The sequence below is a fragment of the Rousettus aegyptiacus genome, unplaced genomic scaffold, assembly GCF_014176215.1.
Source record: "Rousettus aegyptiacus isolate mRouAeg1 unplaced genomic scaffold, mRouAeg1.p scaffold_m13_p_14, whole genome shotgun sequence".
NCBI classification, from domain to species: domain Eukaryota; kingdom Metazoa; phylum Chordata; class Mammalia; order Chiroptera; family Pteropodidae; genus Rousettus; species Rousettus aegyptiacus.
Genome location: NW_023416289.1, coordinates 53,393,822 through 53,416,476, shown reverse-complemented (window position 1 = coordinate 53,416,476; position 22,655 = coordinate 53,393,822). Strand labels below are relative to the sequence as shown.

The following is a 22,655-nucleotide window of genomic DNA, read 5'->3' as shown; positions in this document are numbered from 1 at the left end:
CTCCCCCTGCCCCCGTGTCCGGTATCATCCGTGGTACAATTTATACAGACTTGACCGAAATGAATTTCATAATAGCCCTGACCGTTTTTGTCTGTCCCCACATCCTCACGAGCGAACGGGCGGTACCGTGTGGTAAATGGTTAATGCGTAAGAAGAGGACGTATCGACTTATGTCCTTGATTGGTGCAGAATTCGTGCAGTGCACCCACCGAGCCCTTGTGCAGTCGATCAGTTCGATGGCACTTTCCCCGGTGACGCGTGGAGATTGTTTTGGATATTCTTAGTTTTTAATGCCTTTCTTGGTCAATGATACTTATAGTAATCACTATTTTTTTTTTTTTGAGTGAAAATCAGATTCTCCATGAAATAAACTTCTCTAGTCACATTCACCTTCTTCAATCTGTCTTTGAAGAAACCAAGCTCTTCCTTGAGTTTGCCCTTTTTGCCTTTGTCTTTCCATCTTTTTGGGGGGACATCTCCCTAGTGTTTTTTTTTTTTCATGGTTGGCTCTTACCGTCTATGCAGGTCTTCACGTCATTGTAATCTCATATGAGAAAGTTATTACCTGATTAAGGTATCCCCCATTGCATATCCCAATTACGACCTATTTCCTAACTCTATTTATTTTTACAGAAGTTATCTACCTAAATGTCATCTCTTATTTACTACCGAATCCCCAGTGCCTAGTGAAATGCCTGACACACAACAGATTCAATAATTATTGGTCCAATTGGTTAACAAATGATTGCATTTAAGAAACACAACAAAGGACTTGAAACATCTCTTCCTACTTTTACGTTTCTTGACACTCTGCTGCACCAGGTACTAGGTAACTTTTCTGCTCGGAAGGGGGTTGCAGGGGCCATGTCCAGGCTTTGGATTTCATGCGCTTTCTGGGAAAGGCCCAAAGGTAGTGATTTGTGATCATCTCAAGAGGCCTACTTACTTGTAGGCTGAGAACTCAAGAACACAGGCCCATTTTACCAAATCCAGAAAGATGATTGGAGAAAAATTGCCTTCATTCAGAAGGCTGCATCGATTGGCAAGATTTACTGACCCCTGCTAGGAGTCTGAAGGGGATGTTCCTGCAAACAATAACAAACCAATAATGAAATATCGATTGGGGGAGCGCATCGCAGGGGGTTCAGTTTTTGATGGAACCCGGAGCATCCTCACGCCACGGGAAGGATGCAGACTGGCACCTGTGGGTCCGGCATTTCTTTCCTCAGAGATTGATTGTGTTGCTGATTTAGAGTTGTCCAAAAAGTAGAACTATTTTTCATTTTCTCTGGTCCCTCAGGGTCTGTCTGACCTCTCTTGTCTCTCTTGTCTTCAATGAGTCTTTGGAAATGAGACAGCGTAGTTGTAGAAAGCCTAGCACAAAGCCACATTTGAAATCAATCGGGCTGGCTCGGTTATCAGTGGCTATGGATCAGGGGTCGCTCTGCCAGACCGCTCAGCTGCCGCCGACATCAGAGATCCCTTCCTCTGCTTTCTCTCCCAGTCCTGCCCACCCCAAGCCCGGATGGGACATGTTTGCACAGCGTCAGGTGGTTCTGCCTAGGGGCCGGAGCGCTGACCAGAGAGCACTGGTGCCGCGAATCCTTTTGCTTCTCTGCAGAAGAGAAACCGCGAGCATCAGAACCATACACTATCACCAACGGTCCCCTTCACTGGTTCTTCATGCTTCTGTTTCTGTCGACACCTGGACAATGTGTCATCTGATTAGAGAAAGAGACGTATACACCTTTTCGGAGATCAGCGTGATAACGAGTGAGGGGCTGTGGCCTTAGGGCCATAGGATGTGTTGTTGGAAACTGGTCCTGTGTTTTCTTAACTTTGGAACGTCACAGTGTAACAGGAGGGACAAGGGTTGGGTTTGCACCGTCCTGGTTCACATTTTAGTTCCGTCACTTAGTAACCGAGACAGGTTTCTCGTCTCTAAGACACAATTTTCTTGACTTAAAAACACGACCCCTCCATTGCAAAGTTTCTGTAAAACAAAACAAAACAAAACACTAAGATTTCCAGTGGCATGCTGTGTGAGGTCCTTAAGTGGACCTCAGTTTTCTAATCTGTAAAACAGGGAATATTGACCAGCTACAACCTTCTAGATCTAACCCAAAAATAGAGGTCACTTTCTTATTTCTCAGGATCATTATAGGATAATGTCAGAATGCACATATGTGCTAGACACTACGAGGTCAGAGGTCCTTGTGCAAAAGATAGTGATTATTTTCCCCAGGTGGCTTCTAACGCCGAGAAACTGGCTATAATATTTCAAGCTATTATTGACCTAGCATATGAAAATGAGAACTTGGACAAATTAAGTGCTATCAGCCTGAGTTTCCCCATAAGTAAAATCAGAATAATAATGTTGTTTTCTGCCTAGAGTTCATCGTAAAGATTAAATGGATTGGTTAATTGTCACATGGTAATCATTACTTGCCAAATGCTCCTGCTTCATTTTCAAAGTATGAGAGGGGCCTAAAGTCAGGATCCATGGGACATGTACCAGGTCTGGTTACTTAATCCTCTTTCACTTTTTTTTGTTTGGTTGGTTTTGTTTTTGTTTTTGCCTATTAAACAAAAAGCGAGGGGGACTGTTGGATTATAGGATCTCGAAGGTCCTTTTCTTTGACTTTAAGATTTTGAGTTCATCAAAACCAAAACAGTTTTTCAAGGTCTCTGCTCTACCCTGAATCTTCTCATTTGAGACGGGGCCTCTGAATATGACCTCGGGGAATGAAAGACTTACATGCCTCATGTACACTGCTAGATAGATCCATTTTACTCATCAGCAAACATAGCCTCCTTGACTAGCACACAAATATGACCTGAGCATCTAAAGCTACATCGTTGACCTTGCAAGTCACGATGCTCGAAAAAGTAGGGAATGTGGAGGTTGTTTCTGGAGGAAAAATGGGTCTCCAAGTAGAAAATAGGAAGCACATCTCCTTGAAAGATGAAACTGTGAATGAATCACATGGCTCAGTCAGAGGCTTAAGGCAGGAAAACCAAGTGGAGCTCTGTGCTGATAAAAACCGACAGATGTGTCGGGGACAGGGCGGGTAACCTCCGAGAACCCGGGGAGGGCTCAGGGGACAGGGCGGGTAACCTCTGAGAACCCGGGGAGGGCTCAGGCTATGTCAAAAGACATTTGGGCGACAGGGAGAAACACTGGTATTCCCTGAAAGCCTACCGCATAGCATTTTCACATTCTTGTATCCAGAACGATTCGGTGTTAGCGGAAGGAAGCCAAGGACCAGTGAGATTCTGTGGCTTGCCTAAAGGAATACAGCTAGTAAGTGGTTGAGCTAGAATTTCAACTCTGGTGTGCTCCGTACCAAATCCATGAATTTCCATTAATACCTCATTCTCGCATTTGTGTATTCTTTTTTTCATTTATTCAACAGTGCAGGGCGATGCGATGAGAGTGATAAACTAGGCAGACACTAGCCCGGCACTCCTAGGCCTTACTACCTGGTACAAGAAAGATCCAAAAATCAAATAAATAAATAAATACATACAAATAATTATGGTAAATGCTAATCGAATAAATTTAACGATACGTTATTTGATAAATCTATGTGTGAATATGGCAATTTTTTAATAAAGGGAACAAGCAGGACACTGTGATAAAGAATAAAAGGTGTCCTAAATGAGGCCTTCTTGAGAAAGAAGCATTGTGGGTATCCTCCTGGAGGAAATGAGATCAAAGCTGGGAGCTGAAGGTTGAGGATGAGCCCACTATGCAAAGATTGGGGGGAATGTGGACGCCATGCCTTCTCCCTATAAAACAAGCAAGGCAAGGTCAACTGCGAAATTCGGCAGTGTGTTATAGGATGCAGGTAGCTTGAGGGCATTTCTAAAATGCCCTCTGTTATATACACAGGTGTCCAGAGAGTGAGCTATGCCAAATTCAGTTCCTTCCTTCCTCCGTTTCATTTCTATGTTTATTCATTCTTACATCTAGTCATTTTTTTTCTTCAGTTTACTTAGCGAAAAAAATTAAAAGAATGCCAAATCTATCTTACCTTCATGAGTGCATTGGACATAATCTTTTATGACATAGTAACAAAAACATGGCGAAGTAGAGACGAAGGTGTCGTAATTATTTAGGTGACAGTGTAGCTGGCTGGAAGGTAAGCGGATGCACGGATGAATGTCGATGGCCCTGGAAGCGGCGAGGTTTCCTAGGAGACCCGTGCCACGCAACCTTCGGTCTCGCTTTGTTGAACATCTTCATTCACTTGATGCACAGAAGCACATGCGATGTGTTTGGCAGATGACCGTTGGGCAGCAACAAAATGTAGAACGTCTTAGGGGTGTCATATTCCACCTAAACCAAAATAAGAAGGAAACAGGAAATATGGGGATACCTATGTTTATATTCGACATGATTGATTGTACAAATGCGGTATAGGGAGGTTGGCTTGAGGGGCCGTTCATGTGAGGTCTGGGGTCCTGGGGGGTCGAGGCTGTCGGAAGCTTGAACACGATCACTGTGCCCATAAGGCAGCTGAAGGAAACCTTTGCTGCTGAGATGTCTGTCCCCTGCACCTGGCTCTGCCGTGCTCAGCTCTGAGCCCCTCCCTCTGAGAGGACTGTGGGGAGGTAGAACGTGCTAACGCCCTTTCTGCCTGATAAATCCCTGCACCCCTTCCCCTGTGTCGTTCTGCCTTCTGGGTTTAGCTAGGTTGGGTCCCTTTGGGAACTGAGGTTTCAGTGTAAATGAGGCTTCCTCAGGGACTTCTCTACCTACATTATTCAAAATTAACCTCCTAACTCCCCCTTCCCCTGCCCCAATGAAATACCCTCTACTGTCTTAACCTATTTTATTTTCTTCACCTTGTATTTATGTATCTGAAATTATCTTCTTGATTTGCTTAAGTGTCTGAATGAAAGAATTACTAAGTTCTTCCTAGAACTGAAATACTGAAGGGCAGGGTTTTTATTATCTTGCCTCTCTCTATGCTTCCACGTGGAAGCACTCAAAATAATTTTTTTGAAAAGGAATCACGTAACGAACGAGCGAAGAGAACTCTTAAGGTCGAACTGGACCCGAAGGGCTATGGCAGAGTTGCCGGCAAGGGTCCAAAGACGTGAAGGGAACTGCGGTACGGGGCTCCCACCAGAGGCGCACTGAGGATCAGTAGGTAGCAGTCAAGGGGTCTCGTTCTGGCTCCCAATTAGGAGCTTCCTGTCAGTTTGACTCGTCTGACAGCAGTGTCAGCAGCAGGAAATTGTGCGAGTCACACCTTATGGGAACAGCTGGAAATGGCGTGGCCATGCACTGGAGCCCTGGCTCAGTGCAGCCCTGCGCAGGTGGGAGACTGGACTAAGTGACGTCCGAAGTCCCCTTTAGCTGGACGCGTGTCTACACCTGTCACACCGGTAAAGATCCAAAGAAGCTTTCACTTTGCTCTGCCCTTGGACCAAAGCGGAAGTTTCACCGCGGGGATGAGCTCAGAGCAAAGCTTAGAACCAAGCAGAGTTCCATTCACCTGTGAGGTTTATTTTTATTATTCTCTTATGTTACTAGTTTCACAAGCATGCAGGGGGCAAAAATAGAACAAGGCGGGAGGGGAGTCTCACTTTTGAAACCAGGATTCCAACATTCTGTTAAGCAAAAGCCCTAATTATTAGCTAATCAGACATTGGCTGTGTTAATGAGGGTGTTTTGCATCTAGCTTAACGCACGACCATGAGCATTTTTATCACAAAGAGACACATCTTCTCTATATAATCAAAGCTCTTGTTAGCAGCAAACCTCTGTCAAAGAATTTCCCATTTCTAAACGGAAGCCACACACACCTCAGCGTCTGCGCCCAGGGAGAGTCCTTGTCCCAGAGCGCGCCACTAGGAGCCATCGACTGACGCTTAGAATCCTGGTTTCCTTGTGCGTGTCAGGTGCTCTTTATTGAATGGGTCTCCAAGGAACACTCCTCCACACCTCTTCTTCTTACTCAGCACTAAAAGGTGCCCTCATGCTCACCCAGGAGTTTCAAAGCATCAGACCTACGCCGAGGCGTCCACTTTCAGCCCTGTCCAAACCAGTGAGTTTTCAAGTCCGCCGTGTGCCTGACATCATCTCTCAGCTGGCGTCAGAGACATTCCAAGACTGGAGGCTTTAGAAAAGGACGTGCCCAAGAAGGCGAGCTGCAAAATCCGTGAATGGGAAGGCGAGTTAGGGATCCTCTCTCTGCTCCTGCCTTCACTCGACCTTCCTTTGATGCACAGGTCCATCTCCCCTAAAATATTCCTTCCTGGGCGCGGCTGGACTCGCTTCTTTCCTTTCTTGTTCTCTCAATCCAGACATGAAGATGACATTTTAAAAATATTATTCGAGCAAACGATTTTTCTGCCTCTCCCTTGGTCTACGCCAAAGCCTTCGGCTTGGATGCGCTTTCTCCTCTCTCTCATCCAAATAGGAAATTATCAGATGCTTATAAGAAGCATGCTTCTTATCCCTCCCCTTGGGCCCAGCAGATGACTGCCTTACACGGTAGAGAAGAGGGACAGCGTGTCACGAAGCAGGTGGACTGTAAGGTCGCAGGGCCCTAGGTTTCAATTCCAGCTCTGCCGTTACCCGCCTGAGAACATGGGCGAGTTACTCAGCTTCATGAAGCACCACTATGCTCACCTACAAAAGCAGGATAGTAACAGGCCTGCCCGGGAGAATGGTTGAGGGCCACGCATCAGCACGTGAATGTAAAGCTTGAAGTACGGTGTGTGGTACACAGCAACCGCTTGGTAATTACTGCTGCTGTTGTTATTTTTTATTGCAAATAACATCGTCCCTAATCATGTGAGCAGCAGGGCAGAGAGGCTGGTGTCTGTTTCTAGTACGGTATGTTGGGGCTGCTGTGAATTCGGGGCCCCTGACAGTCTGCGTTCTCCTTTTCATTGCGATGTCTCACCCGGACCGCAGCCTTCTAACGTGGCTTCCGTCTTCCATCTCTCCCAGTTTATCATCCAACTCATTCTTTTCAACACCACCACAACTATCTCCCTCAGGGACCTCTTGGATTATTTAACTCATCCGTTGTGATCGTTTCGAAGAGCTTTACAAAATAACATTGAGTGCCCTTTAGCATAAGTTTTGGGGTCCTCTCAACTCTAGCCTGGAACTCGTGTTAGCTTCACAACTTTCATCTTAAGGCTGAAGAATCAGGATGACGGTGTGGCCTAGTGCTGGTGGCATCAGCAGGGAGCCATGGATGAAAGGAAAGGTGTTTCTCTCGGGGCCGCGGGGGTGGTGGCTTTGCTCCCCTTCTCATCTCCGTGGGACCAAGACCCCTGCTCATGCAGAAAGCAGCACTTAGGTCATCAACAGAACTTCACGTTCTAAAAGTTCCAAATAACAACTCTAAAGGGATTATGAGTAGCTTATAAGGTTAGCGGCTTCTTGTGGGCACCCGCCTTGAAGCCTGTGGTGGCAGGCTGGTAGGAACGACGTATAGAGGGAGGTGGATGCTACACGCTGCTATCACGGAGAGAGCACTGACCTTCAAATCATGAAAACCAGCCCTAATTCCCAGTTGTTACTAAACAGGACGTCGGCAGACTCCGCTGCCGTGGGACCTAACTTCCCAGCACCGGGTGGGACCAAAGGTAGAATGGGTCAGATCATGATAGTCAATGTGCCTCACAGAGTCGCCTGAGAAGGAACCGAGGGAACGAGCACAGAAAAGGCCTCAGAAAACCACGAGCGCGGTGCGAATGGATATTTTCCGTCAGTCATTTCTCAGTCTCTGCCCTAATTTCTCCCGTGATAATTAATGACTAGCACAAGCCAGAATATTAAGACAGTCAAGTCAAAAACAGAAATCCAGAGCAGTCAAATCAACAAAACATAACTAGGGCTAATCAGGGTGGAAAAAAAAGAACAACTCAACTTTTTAGAAACAAAATGATTATTTGATTGTAAATGAGTAGCATAAAGCTTGGCATAATTTTTCGGTGAAATTCCAGATAATTTCAGCTCTGTTTAAAATGCCAGTGGTTAGCACTCTGGGCTAGAAGCTGGCGTATTAGGTCTTGAACGTGAACTCTGAAGTGGCCGCACATCCTCGGGCAGACCCTTTGCCACGTGGGGGAGGAGCAGTGGCGAGCGCCTTTCTGTCCGGGGCGTGGGGCCCTGTTTCAGGCAGACTCTGGGCGTCCAAGCGGGGCGTGATTGCGTGTGGGGCAGGGCCCATCTTCCACTGGTCTGGAGGTGCTGGGGAGCAGGCCTGGGGTGCTTGACACCCCTTTGATGTTTAGCATTAAGCATTGCAACAAGGCTCACACAGCACGTCCTCCTTGCTCCAGAGGGCATTAGTCAAGTAGGAATATAGCAGATGAGGCGTGCGAGGGTTTTAGTTTTATGTACCCTCGGTTGGGTGTCCAAAGTGGCCGGCGTGGCTGTACCCCAGTGCCCCCCCACCCCAGTATCTTCACTCCTTCTGGAACAATGGTGGTCCACGGAGGAAGCGCCCGTAACAGCCTCACGTTAGACCATTTGTGCTGGATGTTGCCTCAAACAGGTCTCTAGCTTCTTTTCTTCCTCTGCCTTTCAGTTTGGCGTACGCCTTTGGAAACTGCATATGGAGGGGGAAAAAATAACTACCCGAGGTTAATATATTTAATTGATTTAATATTTATAGGTGATGAACCGAGCAGCACTTCATTTGGGGGCTAGGGCCAGGGAGTTGTCATGCCAACAGGGGCTCACCAGTGTCAAGGGTGATCTGGGCCTGTCCTTTGACCTCCAGGTGTCATGTCCGTGACAGATGGAGACCTCCGGTGTCCCAGGTTGTAGCGACCTCAGTCCCAGCTCTCAGGGAGAGGCCTGGCCCCCAGGCCCGTAGGCTCGGTGGTACTAGAGGAGGTGCGCGCCCACCGGGAGGGCTGCGGTGTTCCACGTTCAAGATAATGAAATGCGCGGAGGGGCCGCGGGCTTCCCGACTCGCCGGGTCCTGGGCGCGCCGCGGTCACGGCGGGCTGCCGCGGACGGAGCTGCTTCACTGCTCGTTCCCAGACGTGGTCACACACACACTGTGGGAATCCAGAGATCCGCGTGGCAGGGCGGTTGGTGCCGCGAACCCCTCTGCAGCAGGTCATTTAATCTCGCCGGGCCTTAGTCACCCCATCTGTATAACGAGGTCTCCGTTTCAGGACGGCGGGAGTTTGGCACTCGGGCTGCCGCTCCGGGCTCCGACGCTCGCTCACATAGCCGCTCCTCCACGCCACACATTCCTTCTCAAAACGGTGCCCCCCGAAAATGGCTTTCGGTCTTGTCACATGGAGTAGACACTTGAGAGGCAGCATGTCTGAGATAAGAGTCGTTTCTATCAAAACAAGGGATGGCCGGTGGCGTCGGGTGCTGGGACGTGTTTCGCAACCAACTCTCCAGGGGAAAAAAAAATGGCGCGGGGCCGATTGGCAGCATCGCCCACTCTCTGCGGTATAACGGCTCCGACTGCAGCCACGTGCAGCTGACCCTGCGATGTCCGCTGCTCGCACGATGAGCTGCAGGTTCGCAAGAGGCTCTTCCAGGCTCCCGCGAACCAGCCGCAGCACGCCCTGGCGGTGGCTTCTAGTCGAGACATGCCGCAATCCGTAAACTTAATGAGGTAGCAGGCAAAAGTGTTTGCATAGCCATCTACATTTTTTTTTTCTGGGTAGCTGATCCCTAGATCTTGAAGCAGCCCTTTGGTGAGTTTATGATGCAAAATGGGTTAAGAAGCGCTGGCCGGGGGACAGCTGTGGTAGACGCGACCTGCGTGGCTGCCCCGACGCTCCCTCCAGAGGCTCGGAAGGCTCCCTCTTTTCTTCTCCTCGTGTTTAAACACGGCCGTGTAACTAACTGTGGCAGCTGAGCCACGCGTTCAGGTGGCGTGTGTCACTTCCAAGGGCTTTATGAAGGGCTGGTGTCACGTGCTCTGTGCCTCGCCAGTTTCACAAGCATTGGCAGTGTGTGCGGTCAGGCACCCCCCGCCCTGGCGACTGTGAGGCAAAGCACGTGCGGAAGGTCTGCAGACCTGACGACGCTAGGTATAGATGAGAAAGGCTGTTGTTTGTGATTCAGTTTCGAGAGGCCTCAAGAATTCTCGCTGGACCCAAACAGCTCCCCAGTAAGTTTTTTTTTTTAAATAGCCTGAAGTCCCATCATTAGAAGCGGATCACTTTGGCCAGACACACACCATCTTTAACATAAACTGCCCTGGGAAGGACATGAATCGATTGATTATCGGTCACTCCGTCACCATAGCAAGACTGATCGCTGAGACGGTTCCTTTGGGGCGTTGGATGACAGCCATGGACTGAAGAATTAGAATTTTTGTGAGAGAAATGAGTGAGAGAGGAAATGGGGTCACACGGGAGCCAGAAGAATATTGTCTAAGGAAACCACCGTTAAGGCGTTCAGCAATGCATCAATTAGTAAAAGAAGGTGCAATTATTGCTGGCATTTTATGTCTGAGAAAAAGAATGGAAGACAGAAAAGCTAAATGCCTTGTCTTTGGTCACACAGCTCCCAAGTGATGAGGATTTATTTAAAGCTAGGGTGGTGGTGGAGAAGGAGGAGGTGTTTATTCCAAATACAGAATATTTTTATTTAGTCCGCTTCTAAAATGCAGAAGTAGCCTTCTTTTTCCAGATATCTTTTCATTTAGAAGTCACGGATCGAAACGCCTCAGGACGGAAGGTGAGAAGCAACGTGGCTCAGTGTAGTAGAGAGGAAACTGAGGCCCGGAGCAGCCCGGACCGTCTGGGCTGCTCATTCCTGTGGGCGGATAGGGCGGAGGGCCAGAAGGACACAGGAGGTGTGAGATTTCGTGCACTGCGGATGCCTCCGAGGCTGGTGACGTCCAGTGCACGCACCATCAGACCTGCACACATCTGTCTCTTTTGCTCATACATTTACTTGTTTTCAAGCAACAGAGATCTCTGTCTGTCCTTCCTACTCTGCCAGACACTATCCTGCTGACATAGGTGGAGAGAGCGGTGAGGAGAGAGTGAAAAGAAAAAAAAAAGATGAATGAATGACAAACTGCAAATGCTGTTTGTCGTAAAAGCGAAAATAAGATCTTGTAAAATAATTGAAATCTTGCTCTTCCACGAAAATTTCTACCTTGGGGACCGGCCGAGCGCAGGCACGTGACCTCTAAATGCTTCTCTGGCCAACGCAGTAAGATGTAGCCGATTTCCACTCATCGACATCCCCATCACCCCCAGCCCTGAGGCGCCCTGTGGGTATAAGGGTGAGAAGCAGGCAAAACCAGAGTGATCACCATAGTAAACACAGGGGCCCCAGAGCGGAAATTCGAATCCCTGGACTCTCAGGAGATTACCTTCCTGTTCATCACCAGATAAGGCAAAGCCAAGTGCATGAGAGCCACCTGCACCTGTGACCAGCCTGGGCAGGAAAACTGGGCGAGATTTTATCCAAGGAAAGCTAAGAATGATGAGTCACAGGGAACCAGAAAAACAGGGTAATGCGTGCGTTCCATAATTGTTTGCTGTTCCCTGTCTGACTATGTGACATATTTCGACAACCAACATAGCTAGCTCAGTGGGTCAGGCGTATTATTATGTTGATGGTTATATCACATTATTTTAAGTCTCCATTTTGGGCCAAAAGCGTAGCACCATTTTTTGAGACACGGTGAGATTACATATATACTCCTACAGCAAACAAGCCTAGGGAAGCTCATCTAATTGCCTTTATTTTCCAACTTCAGACAAAAATTGAATAGTTGGAAGCTTCGCATTTGGGCTGCGGTGAGGGCCTTTCTGCAGGATCCCCTCATGGTGGCCTTACGTGGAGCTTTCCCAAGTTTTTGATGACTCATCCTAAGTGGGCCATGAGTGGCAGCTTGAACGGGGGACTGGAAAACCAGACCATGGTTTGAAGGCAGTGTCAGGGTGTTGGGTGCAGCGTGGGTTCTGCAGGCAGACACGCCAGGATTCAAATCCAATCCCACGCGAGTGAATTTTGGCCCATTACCTAAGCAATCAGGATCTAGCTGGGATTCAAATGCCATCGGAATATTTAAGCAGAGGGGATTTACTTCAGGATTTACACAGGTAATGAGAGAGCTTAGCCGAGTCCTAGAAGACAGTAAATCCAGACATAAATACTACAGCAGGAAGCCGCCACTCCCCGAGACCACAGGAAACAGGGAGAACTGCTTATGAATGCTCATTCCGGACACCGGGCACCGGACACCAGGCATCGGCAGGAAGGCACGGAGCACAGCTTCGGGAAGGCTGATCACACAAGCGCGTGAGGGAGCCCAGCTCAGTGCGGGAAGGTGTCCCATGGGTGGTGAGCCCTGAGGGCCTGTGCTTGCTCTCCAGAGAGATGAATCCCAAACCTCCACCTTGCTTTGGAGCCTAGGTGTAAACGGTCATCTCGTCATCTGGTCATCTCTTGAAATCCTTTCATTGTCATTGTGGGATGACATCAGCCCTTATTAGGGGAACTCTCAGGAATGAGTTTGCATTTTGTTTATCATGCAAATGATGTCTTGATGGTATCTGATGCTTTCTCAGACTGTTTATCTCTATCTCTCTCAAGGCCTTTGTCATCCGGACTAAACCAAACAAAGTCAAGCTGGCAGATGTAGGACACATTTGAGCTTCTAATTCACTGACCTCTATGGTTGTGTATGAGTATGACAGCCCTCCCTGGACCTGTCCATTCTTCTAAGGAGCTCCCCAGGGAGCAGGAGTCTGTTTAGCGAGACTCTGGTGCCAGTCATTGAGTCTGCCCTTCGGGTGTTTTGTTTGTGGAGCTCACGGGGTGAATGTCCAATGCTGGCCGAAGCTGGCCACCAGGTGTGTGGGGTCTCGAGCCTCTTGGGAAGGGCTCTGGTGCAAGCCAAGGTCAGTCACTGCTTGGGCCAGGCTTGAGACTGCTTAGTAGAAGGCGCGGAGCAATCTGTGGTTGGTTGCTGCTCGTGCGGGCGCTGGGGGCTCTTGCATGAGGCCGCGCCGTGAACCGAAGCCAGCTGCCACCCGCGCCAGGCTTCAGGCCATGTAGTTGGAGCTGTGTTACAGGCCAAGACTGGCCGCGGCTTATGCCAGGTTCAGGGCCACCTGATGACAGCAACAATGCAAGTTGAGACTGGTCGCCTGTCCTGGGCTTGGGGCCACTTGGCAGAAGCCACAATGCACGCAGAGGCTGGCTGCTGCTCGTGTGGGCTTTGCAGTCCTTCGTGAGAGCCTGCAGCATGAGCCGAGGCAGGACACGTGTGTGCAGGAGCCACTGGGAGAGGCCCAGGCTGGGGGCTCCAGCTGGGTGGGACGGCGTCTCCGGGAATCTCCAGGGCGGGTGGACAGCGTCAGCCAGGTCGATGGAGAGTCACGTTGGGCACCTGCCTTGGCGGGGCTGGCTTGGTCAGGAGAGGGCTCAACAGAGGGGATGTGGTGCCTGGTAGCACTTCTACCCCTGGAGAGAGCTGCCCCGGCCCCTCAGCCCTCACCCTGAACTTAGTTAGTCGGGTGTCTACCACGTGTCCCCGGAGCTTTCCGAGCTGCTGCCCCGGTGCTGGGGCCTGAGCGAACAAGTCTGCGCACTGGCCCTTTGAGACTGTGTGTCTTGGTCTCTAGCAATGCTTTCTCTCTGGGACACAGCTCCCAGTGGCTTTCACAGCCAAATATTTCAGGGCCTCCTCTTCCCAGCACTGGTGCCCCAGCTGGGGACCCCGGCATGCAGCTGGGACCCCTCACTTCTCAGGAGGGACCTCTGCAGCCAAGATATCCCTCCCGAGTGTTAAGTGTCACACCGTGGGCGTGGGACCCACTCGTCTCTTGTCTCCATCCCTCCCACCAGGCAGGAGGTGGCTCTGCTTTGTATCCTTAGTTACTGGACTTCTCTTCAGCTAGTGTTCAGGTGGTTCTCCGTGATGGTTGTTTTGGAATTTAGTTGTAATTTTGATGGGGTCATGGTAGGTGGTGATCACAGACTTACATTCTTCATCTTGATCGAAAGTCTCCTAACATATCTTAAAAGCAAGATCTAAAAGGATCAAACTGTTTCTAATTTAAGCTCATCCTAGAAGAAAATTTAGAAATAGTTTTTAGGAGTAAAAAACACCTTAAAAGTAAAACTGACAATGCTTTTCATCCAATTAAATATTACCAAACATAATGTAGGAAAATATGACCCATAATGAGAAGAAAAATCCATCAAAACTAATGCACAAATATTAAAATTAACATATAAATGGTTATTATTATATTTCCTATAGCCAAACCTGTAGAGATGAAAACTACAATGCATAGGATGAAAAATACGTCGGATAAGATTAGCGGGAGATAAGAGATAAGACGTTAGAGAAGAAAGGTTATCGAACTCTGGAGCAACTTTCAGTGACCTCATGTATGGGTAATTGAAGTCCCCAAAAGAGGGAAGATTGTAAGGGGGGGAGGGTAGTTGAAGAAAAATGTGTGAACATTTTTAAATTTGATGAAAACTATGATCCAAGAGACCCAAGATGCTCAGCAAACTGGAAGCAGAAGAAAAATAAAGAAAATCACATGTGCATTATGGTTAGTTTGCTAAGCCAGTGATAAAAAGGAGAGCTTCAATGCAGGCAGAGAAAGAAAGAGAGAAATTACGAACAAGACAAAGATGAGGCTGGGAGCTGATTTGTCATCAAAAGGAGAAAAAAGAGTGAGGCAACATTTTTAAAGTACTGGGGGGAAAACCTGTCAACCTAGAATTTTATACCTAACAAAATGTATTTTTAAACTAAAGGCAAAGTAAAGACTTTTTCAGATGTAAGGAAAGGTTTAGAATTCAACACCAACAGACCCACAGTACAAGAAAGGTTAAAAGGATCGATTCAGGCAGAAAATAAATAATACTCGATGAAAATATGGATCTATGCAGTGAACGAAGAATATTGATAATTACATGGGGGAATACATAAGATTTTTTAAAAATTAAATATTTTTAAAAGAATTTTTTAAACAAAAATGTAACTTGGGATATATAACAATATGTTACATATGTAAGAGCCAAGGAAATCTCAGCTACATGATTCTATTTATATAAATATATAGAAAAATCACACTAATCTATAGTGACAGCAGATAGATCAGTGACCGTTCGGCGTGGGGTGAGATACAGCCAGGAGAGAAAAAACTGGGTGAACCCTAAGTCAACTTGTTCGGCAGGGCTCGGTACATGCTACGGGTTAGTACAGATGGGCAGCAAAAGGAGTTTGCATTTATTCCAAAGGATAAGAGGAGGCATTGAGACATATTAAAGTGTGTGTGTGTGTGTGTGTGTGTGTGTGTGTGTGTCTCCTCTGTACAATTCATGCTTTCCTTTTTAGTTCATCTTTATCTCTTGCTAAAGTCGCCAAACCAAATGAAAAGCTAAGCAGCGTCGGGCCTGGTTAGTACTTGGAAGGGAGACCACCTTGGAATACCAGGTGATGTAGGCGTTAAAAATAAAATAAAATACTAATGATGATGATGATGAGGATGATGATGTTAGTTCCATGGATGTTTATGGCAGGCAGTCTCTTCATAATTGGTTTTTCTACAGAGACAGCTAAATCAGTTAGATTTTCCACTGTCTGCCTGTCTTCACCTCCCAGTGGAAAGAAGGCCTTTGGATTTAAGAATCCTTTAGGGTCTTAAATCCTAAGCTCTGTCATTTTTCTCATAACCTCGGGTTGATGGAAATCTTTTTGAAATGCCTTCTCATACGTGAAAGAGACAAGTAACCAGGCCTCATAGAGCTGTCATGAGTATAATGGGCTTTAACATAGGCAAAGGCAGAGAACCTTATACATCACGGTCAGTTCTCGCTGATCTGCCTTCATCTCTTCCCATCTTCCTCTCCCAGAAATATTTCCACCAGAGGATGAGAATATCACATTTTGTTTCTCAGTTACCAATTTAGTTAGGTGTAAATATCCATGTCCATAATCTATTCATAAGAAGCACTGTTTTTAAAAAAACATGCGAAACTAGAGAGGTCATTAGGAGAAAGACGGGCTCGGTTCTGGCTTGGGTATAAGCCCTGGCCTTGATTTTAATCAACAAAGCCAGTGTTTTCAAGTCAGGGCCAAATCCTTGTGACACGTAATACAAAATTTATGAACTTACTGAAACTGATTTATAAACTGATAAAAGACAATATCATCATATAGAGCTGGTCACAAAATAACCAGAGGACAAAATTGAAGTTTTATTAAAATGACCTCAGTCATTTTATCTCCTACCTATGCTGGGTAAATAGTCACTTTTGCAGGCCGCTTGAGCACCCCCAGTTTCTAAAACATGCAAGAGGTACCAGAGTTAGAAGTAAGTCATCCCAGGAAACGAGGCTCAGAACAAAATGAATTCAGGAAACTTGTCTTAGGTGCCTGCTCCGTGCTAGGCTCTGGGAGAGACAGACATCAATGCACACTCTTCCTCTCAAGGGGCTCTCAGTATGCGGTAGAAGGTTGGCATGCCAACGAACAGAGGAGATAAGCTACAGGGTACCGAACGCATCAGAGACAAAAAGGACAGGAGCAACTTTACTGAAAAAGCAAGTCTATCTGTAGACTCCAAAACCAAGAACATTTTCTGACCTCAGGATTCACTCATTCATTCATTCATTCACCCAGCAAATACTGAGTTTCTGCCATACACCACACATAGTGCCACACCTGATTTTTTTTTTCTATCAACATATGACATGTTGACGTCTCTTTTTCCCCTAAAACCAGTTCCTAGAGGATAGAGACTTTCTCTGTTTTCCCAGCCATAAGACACTTATTTATTGGTCAATATTTCTGGAAACGATGTTAGATCGGTTCTTAGGAACGGCCTCTGTGAGCAGAGAAACAGAGCAGAAAGGAAGTTCTTCAGATGATGAAAGAAAAACCGTTTTCACGTTTTTCCAGAGGTGGTCCTCGAGTGTGCCCCCTCCCCTCTCCTGGCAGGGTGGGCGGCTTCTTCGCTGCGTGTGCTCTGCAGGGAACACAACTCTGGCACGTGCCCGACATGCAGCCACCCGCCCACAGACATTCAGAGTCTCCCAGCGGAAACGGGCAGCAGTTGTGCAGAATCTAATGCTTCATTAGCACTTTAAGACTGTGGCTAGTGATAGTTGCACACTCGTATTTTGAATGTCCAATTAATGAAGATTCCTCATAACCCCCTCCCTTTTCTCAGTTGTTAAAATGGAAAAAAACAGACACCGTGGAAATTATAAGTGAACAGCATGAGCTCCTCCATCTCCTTGTAATTTATGTTCCACTGTCAGGAGTATTTATTACTATTTGACATCTATTTAATATTAAAATGGCTTTAATGATTTATTTACTTAAATTTGTTCCCCAAAGGCATTTTATATCATCAGTGAGAACTAGGAGTGATTAGAAGCACATACTGGGTTCAACTGCCGTCTCCACCACTCATTTATGGTGCCTCTGTCCTCTGTCCCTCTAGCTCCCTCTCAGCCTTGTCTCTCTCTGCTCGACATCCTTCCCTGGCCACCTCCTCCCGCTGCGATGAGTTAATGAGCAAGGAAAACTCTATTAGGATCATCTAGGAGGTGACTCAGCGATCTGTGTTCTCCTAAGCACCAGGCCGGGCTGGAGGCAGGAAGCAGGCTGCTGCTGTGTGATGAGGCCGTGTCCTCGTCGTGCTGGGCTGCCGACCTGCTTTCTGGGGGCGGGTGGTGGTCCAGGAGACAAGAGAAGAGGACAGAGTCCCCGGGTGGTCTGGGAAAGGTGGCAGAGGACGGGAGGAAAGCGGTAGCTCTGGTATGGGGCATCGTCTTGCCGTGTGTCACGGTCTGAGAGTGCTGGACAGGGCGGCTTCTGAAGGTGCTATGTGTTCCAACTCTCAGGGTTCCCATTCCTCTAACTCAGCTTATCACGGTGTCCTGAGCATGGCCTCCAGTTTCGTGCTGAGTTGGAAAAGGGTGAGGTGGTCAGGGAGCAAACCTATCACGTGTAAACACAAACGGGCGAACGTAAAAACTTCCTAATGATTAGTGGCGATGAGCATCTTTTCACATGCCTAGCGTCCATCTGCATGTCGTTTTTGGAGAAGTGTCTGGTCAGGTCCTCTGCCCAATTCTTTGTCAAATTGTCTTTTTGGTGTTAATTTGTATTTTGGATATTAGCCCCTTATCAGATGTATCACTGGCGAATATCTTCCCCCATTCAGTAGGTTGTCTGCATTTTCTTGATGGTTTCTTTTGCCATGCAAAAACTTTTTAATTTGATGTAGTTCCATTTCTTTTTTTTTTTTTCCTGTTGTTTCTTTAGCCTGAGGAAACATAACCCAATGCAAAAATAGTTGCTGAGAGTGATATCAAAGAACTGACTGGCTATGTTTTCTTCTAGGAGTTTTATGGGTTCCAGTTCTCCATTTAAGTCTCTAATCCATTCTGAGTTTATTCTTGCATATGGTGGAAGAAGGCGATCCATTTTCATGTTTTTTGCATGTATCTGCCCAGTTTTCCAACACCACTTGTTAGAGTGTCTTCACCCCATTGTGTATTTTTGTTCCCTTTGTCATAGATTAATTGACCATATAGGTGTGGGGTTTGTCTGGGTTCCCTGTTCTGTTCCATTGATCCACGAATCCGTTTTTATGCCGGGACCATGCTGTTTTGATGACTACAGCCTTGTAGTATAGTTTGATATCAGGTAACATGATACCTCCAACTTTGCTCTTCTTTCTCCAGGTAGGTTTGGCTATTCGGGGTCTTTTGTGGTTCCCTATAAGTTTTAGCATTATTCTAGTTTTGTGGGGAAAAAAAAAGCTATTGGTATTTTGATCAGGATTGCATTAAATCTGTATATTACTTTCGGTAGTGTGGACATTTTAATGACATTAATTCTTCCCGTCCATGAGCACGGTGTATGCTTCCATTTATTTGCGTCTTCCTCAGTTTTTTTCTTCACCGTCTTATAGTTTGCTTAGCTACACATCTTTTATCTCCTTGGTTAAATTTATTCCTACGTATTTTCTTCTCGATGCAATCATAAGTGGGATTGTTTTCTTAACTTCTCTTTCCGTTAGTTTGTTATTGGTGGATAAAAATGCAACCAATTTATGAATATTAATTTAGTATCTTGCCACTTTACTGAATTCATTTTTTAGTACTAATAGTTTTTTTCCCCCCAGTGGATTCTTTTTATGTAGTATCCTGTCCCCTGCAAATAATGAGTTTACTAGACTTAACAAGGAGATCGCTTCGTAAGGCCTGTAAATATGGAATCAGAATGTTGTAAGACTGAAACTAATATAATGTTGTATGTCAACTGTAATTAAAAAATAACTTCTTAAAAAAAGAACATTTATGTAGAGAGAAAGATGAAGAAACACCTGAGGAAGTGAGGACGTGAAAGCAGATACTTGGTGTGTCCCCCCAGGACCCCCACTCCCTGGTAGGTGCCGAGTGGGGGTGAGGTCTTCTATTTGGGTCACTCCTGGGGGTGGGGGGTGCATGGCCGTGGCAGAAGTAGCCTCTGTCACAATTAGCGTAATCTGGAGGGACATTTGTTCACGTTTTTTATTTATATATTAATAAGATGGCCCAGAAATTTTTTTTTTTTGGCAATTCCTAGAACATGCCGAAATTTTAAAATTGTAACCTACACAAAAATGCTCCTAAGTTTTCAAGCTAGGATAGGACGAATAGGTGAAAAGTCATTCCGTCTGGCTTAGTAAATCTTAGAAATAAATCTCCAAAGTTGGGTTTGCTTTTAAATCTCTTGTCTGGACACTTGAGAAAAATAGACAGTAGTTTTTTTGTTTTTTGGGTTTTTTTTTTCACTCTGAACAAGAAGGCTGGTGTCAATGGGCGCCGTGTGGGTTCAGGTCATTTTAGCAGGCGTGATTTTTCAGCAGGGCTTACCTCGCGCAGTATAAGCCCATGAATCTCTCTGCGTCGCCGGCACGGATTAGATCAGACCTCACAGAACCCCGGAGGGTCGGTCTGGGCGCGGCGAGACGGAGTGTCCGTCCGCATTCCACTGTGGAATGGTACAGTGAGCCTGCATCTTCCCAGGCCCACACTGCCACCCAAACTGCCTGGCCCACTGCCCCTGTGTCCCCTCTTCCTGACTCAGCGTTTTTAAGATCGTAGGGAACCTGGTTTGCATAGGTGGCAAGAATCGCGCCGGTCCTCGAAGAAGCCGCCTCAAACCTGACGAGGCCCCCAGCTGAGGTGCCGTCTCCCTCCCCACCTGTGCGCTGCCAGCCTCTTGCTCCTGCCTCCCTGCCCCTGGCCATTGACATGTCCTGTCCGCATCCTTGATGGCCCTGGGCTGCTGCATGGCCGGGTTCCCCATCCACCCCGCTGTCTGGACCGGCTCACCGTCCCGCTGCCCACTTCCCTTGGCCGTAGCGTGCGCCGCCTCCAGCTCACGGTGTCGGGCCCCATGCGGCTCTGCGGGGCTTCCGGAAGATCCTTTACAGACCTGCTAAAATAAATGCCGGTCGAATGAATGAACACACGATTGAATGAATGCCCCCCTACCCCGCCCGGCTCTGACGGCCCCCTCACCCGAGTCCTTATGTCCAATACCAGATGTCTCCCCAAGGCCAGGGAAGCGTGCCCATCCAGCGTGGGCTGGACCCGGGGTGACTGCCGAGGCTGCTCTCCCCCTGTGGGGCTTTGAAACTTTGCCTGTCTGTGTTTCCTACATCTTGGAAACCTGAGCTTCCATATGCAGCCTTGGAGAATGAGAAAATACTTTTATTTGGGGGCGGGGTCAGCGGTCGGTGGTTGTTGGCAGCAAGAAGGCTCCTCAACCCCAGGAAAGGAAGGATTTAGCATTTCTGAACTCCATAAATATGGCCTGGTTCTACTCGAATCACCGAAACTTGATTCGGATGTATTTGTTTTGAAACTACTAAATGCCATTGCTCTGGCTCCCAAGCCAGCAAGGGAGATGCTTGGGGGTGAGGGTGGGTGGCGTGGCTGAGGCCTAGGTAGGCCTGAGCTCACTGAGAAGCCAAGACAAATGCTCATGAAGCGAGCAGGGGGACATTGAGTAAGAGGAAGCCACTGGCATCGTGCAGGCCTGGGCTGGAGACCTGGTTCTGCTACCATTTAGCCGTGTGAGATCTGGGGTAAGTCATCACATTTTTTTGAGAGGACCCATTTTCTCTCATCTGAGTGTGATGACATGAATTCCTTCCCTCCAGCTTTGTTGGGTGAAGAGTAAATGTTCTGGCAGACGAGAAAGCCTCTAACATCGTGTCTGGCATTCAGGCCCCGTCCCTTCTCTTCTGATACCTCCCAGAGCTGTTATCTTTTGTTCTCCAGACCTGTAGACACCTGAAAAACTCTCTCTGGGTCCAGTTCTTTAAAACCTACATGTCACAATCACAGAATCCAGCGTCTGCCATATTCACTGTCCCCTCTGCGCCGGCATCAGCAGCTCTGCCATTTCAATTGCTTTATACCTCTTAAGTTAAGGAAATCTTTTGAGAAAATCCAAAGGCATCTGGCAAGTTCAAGATAATATTAAAAAAAACTTGATTTTTAAAGTTGGAAAAGCTCCAAGATGCTCGGTTTAAAAGGAGGAGTTCATGTATATGGCAAAGTATGTTAGACCCTTCCCTCCAAAACAGCCTGACCCCAAATTTCATACATCAGGATGGATGACGAGAACATAAGTAAAATGTAGGATTCCGGTTCGTCCCGACAAACTCCCCGATACACTGCATCGTACGCAGTTAGCTCAGATGTGTCTCGATTCAGGGCATAGTTTATTCATTAAAAAAAAAAAAACCTCCTCTGTGGCTAAATCAGCCAGCTGTGAGATGAATCAAAAGCAAAACTCATGATCAGTTTATTTTTTGTTTTCTAAATGACCAATTTCCACTTTTGTTTTATGAGTTTCTTAATCAACTTTTTGAGTATATTGTGATTTTTTTTTTCTTCTTCATTGATTCTCTAGGTTTTCATTGTATTCCTTGGCAGCTTTTCCTCCATGTTGCTCGTCTTCCCGCAGGCCCCCACCCCACTGCTGGCAACCGCCAGTCTGTCCTCTTTATCTGTTGTGTTTGTTGTTTGTTTAGATTCGACACAGAGGTGAGATCACACAGCATTTGTCTTTCTCTGATGTATTTCACTTAGCGTAATGCTCTCCAGCTCCATCCACACCATCGCGAGAGGCAGGATTTCTGTATGTGTATATACAGTCACATTTTCTTTATTCATTCATTCCGTGATGGACACTTGGGTTGTTGATGATTTACGATGGTGAACATTTTTCATGTACTACTTGGTCATCTCTTTTGTCTTCTCTGGAAAAATACCTATTTCAGACCCTTTGCCACTTTTTAAACCGGATTGATTTTTCTATCGGGTTCTATGAGTTCTTTTCGTATTTTGGATAGGAACCCCTTATCAGGTGGATGATGTGTAAACATTTTCTTCCCTTCTGTAGGGTGCCTGTGTTTTTTGTTGCTGTCCAGAGCGTTTTAGTTTTATGCCGTTCCACTCGTTCCTTTTGCTTCTGATGTGAATTCTAAAAGACCATTGCTGACATCGGTGTGTAGAATCTTCCCTCCAATGTTTTTGTTTTTTACTCTCCTTAATCACTCCCCCCTCGCCCCCGCAGCTACTTGCACCCCTGACCTATGGATGTTGCTGTTTCCCATTTTTAAAGCACTGGGTGGTCTCT

At 46.9% G+C, this 22,655-nt stretch overlaps 2 long non-coding RNA genes across 4 annotated transcripts in view; both read right to left on the bottom strand.

Moving 5' to 3' along the window:
• Window positions 1-328: 328 nt before the first annotated feature.
• On the bottom strand, window positions 329-8,154 carry LOC107514186. 2 transcript variants are annotated; one of them, XR_004954343.1, is made up of 4 exons: window positions 5,818-8,154; window positions 4,038-4,342; window positions 2,865-2,971; window positions 329-1,993 (listed from the first exon to the last, which is right to left on the bottom strand). It is a non-coding gene; the product is annotated as an uncharacterized LOC107514186 (long non-coding RNA). The 2 variants fall into 2 exon arrangements; XR_001597719.2 differs by lacking the exons at window positions 4,038-4,342; window positions 5,818-8,154 and having other exon boundaries at window positions 2,865-3,491.
• Window positions 8,155-15,106: 6,952 nt separating this feature from the next.
• Window positions 15,107-22,655, bottom strand: part of LOC107514185 — a 299,773-nt gene continuing 292,224 nt past the window's right edge. The window contains exon 5 of one of the 2 annotated variants that reach the window (XR_001597717.2): window positions 15,107-20,441. This is a non-coding gene — a long non-coding RNA (uncharacterized LOC107514185). The remainder of the gene's footprint in view (window positions 20,442-22,655) is intronic. The other variant, XR_004954342.1, reaches the window with a different exon arrangement.